This window comes from Arachis stenosperma, chromosome 4, assembly GCF_014773155.1.
Source record: "Arachis stenosperma cultivar V10309 chromosome 4, arast.V10309.gnm1.PFL2, whole genome shotgun sequence".
NCBI classification, from domain to species: Eukaryota; Viridiplantae; Streptophyta; class Magnoliopsida; order Fabales; family Fabaceae; genus Arachis; species Arachis stenosperma.
This window is the reverse complement of record NC_080380.1, coordinates 55,919,504-55,921,687: the sequence shown is the minus strand read 5'-3', so window position 1 is coordinate 55,921,687 and position 2,184 is coordinate 55,919,504. Positions and strand designations below refer to the sequence as shown.

The 2,184-nt window shown below is 37.7% G+C and overlaps 1 non-coding gene across 1 annotated transcript; it reads left to right on the top strand.

Moving 5' to 3' along the window:
- The first annotated feature begins 2,080 nt into the window (after window positions 1-2,080).
- LOC130977770 (small nucleolar RNA R71) lies at window positions 2,081-2,184 on the top strand. Its single transcript, XR_009085447.1, has one exon. It is a non-coding gene; the product is annotated as a small nucleolar RNA R71 (small nucleolar RNA).

Genomic DNA, 2,184 nt, shown 5'->3' with positions numbered 1-2,184 from the left:
TGAAAGAGTTCTTTCAATCTCAGGGTCAAATACTGGCAAGCTTGGATTAGGAAGTGAACGCGTCATTTAACGAAAGAAACGTACAGCTCATGGTAATAAAATAAAAAGAAAAATTGCAATTAAATAAAAGCCAATCAATAAATTAGCACACTGTTGCAACTCCCTGGCAACGGCGCCAAAAATTGACGTGGCGGAAATTGGTGAGTTAAGAAATTATTAATAGAAATACGCTGCAAGTACAGTCCTTAACCAGCCAAAAATACGCTTATCAATTTAAAAGGGTTGTCACAATATTGAAATTAAAATACTGGGAGTATGAATCCCAGGTCGTCTCCCAACGAGTTGTAGAGAAATGTGCTATTTTATCAATCAGGTGTTTTCAAAAATGGTTGAGTTGATAAACAGGAAATTAAATTAGAGAATTTAATTAATCTTAAATAAAAGCCTTGACTGGGAGTAGATTAGTTGGAAGCCCTATTCTTGTTGAAGTACTCTCAAGATTAATTAATAATTGGAAGTAGCTCTGCTTAGTTATCCCTTACTAGGTAAAGGAAAGTCAAGCAAGTTGGAAAGCTGTTTCTAGTCACCAGTCCTAGTCCTCTCTCTTGGGAAGGACTAGTGTCAATAATTAGAGGGTGATCTAACAAATAACCCAATTATAATTTTTCTCTTGAGTGATTCAACTCAAGGGTTCCTTTCAATCATCTCCCAATCAAGTTATGGAACTACTCACTCATCATAATTATAAACTTAACAGAAATAATGGGGAAAATAAAAAAAAGACATGATGAATAATAATGAAAGGGATTAATTGAAAATAAAAATAGTCTATATTAATAACTTGTGAAAATAATCCAATGTCAACTCTGGGGGGATTAAGAATATGAAAGAATAAATGGAAAGTAAATAACAGAATATAATAACTGGTACCGGAGGTAGACTCTTCTTAAAAGCTAAGCCAAAACCTTCAAATCCTAACTATGAATGTTCAAGTGAGTAAAACCTAGGGGAGGAGCAATTTCAGATCTAGAAACTAAAAATTATGCAGAATGAATGTTGTCTTCTATCTCTGCATGTTCCCTGGCTCTAATCTGTGTTTCTGGGCCAAAAACTGGGTTAAAATCTGGCCCAGAAACTCTGCCAGCGACTTCTGAAATTCTGCAGATCGCGCACGTCACGCGGCCGTGTCATCCACGCGTTCGCGTCACTCGGCGTTTCTCGTACCACGCGTGCGCGTCGTCCACGCATTCGCGTCGTTCATGCAGCTTCCAATCCGTGCAGTTGCGTCAAGCACGCGAGCACGTCACTGTTATTTCTTCTATCTCGCGCGGTCGTGTCAGCCATGTGACCGTGTGACTTCTCGCTGGTTATCTCCTCAATTCTTTGTGTTCCTTCTATTTTTGCATGCTTCCTTTCCAATCTCCACTTCATTTATGCTCTATAAAGCCTGAAATACTTAACATACAGATCACGGCATTGAATGGAATAAAGGAGAATTATAAAACCTAATTAAAAGTCTCTAGGAAGTAAGTTTTCAATCATGGAATAATTTTAGGAAGGAAATATAAATGCATGCTAATTATATGAATAAGTGGGTAAAGATCATGATAAAACCACACAATTAAACACATTATAAACCATAAAATAGTGGTTTATCAAAGGATTATAGGTGCTTTCATAGGCTTCACCCATGTAATCCACCTCTGCCATTGTATGGTTCTCAAGATCATAGGCTTCTTCTTCAGAAGATGCCTTTTTAGTACTGTTGGATGCATTTTGCAATCTATCCAGACTCTGAGAAATCATGTTGACTTGTTGAGTCAATATTTTGTTCTGAGCCAATATGGTATTCAGAGCATCAATTTCAAGAACTCTCTTCCTCTGAGGTGTCCCATTATTCACAGGATTCCTTTTAGAAGTGTACATGAACTGGTTATTTGCAACCATGTCAATGAGTTCCTGAGCTTCTGCAGGTATTTTCTGTAGGTGAATAGATCCACCTGCGGAATGGTCCAATGACATCTTAGATAATTCAGACAGACCATCATAGAACATATCCAAGATGGTCCATTATGAAAGTATGTCAGAAGGACACTTTTTGGTCAGCTGCTTATATCTCTCCCAAGCTTCATAGAGGGATTCACCTTCTTTCTGTCTGAAGGTTTGAACATCTACTCTAAGCTT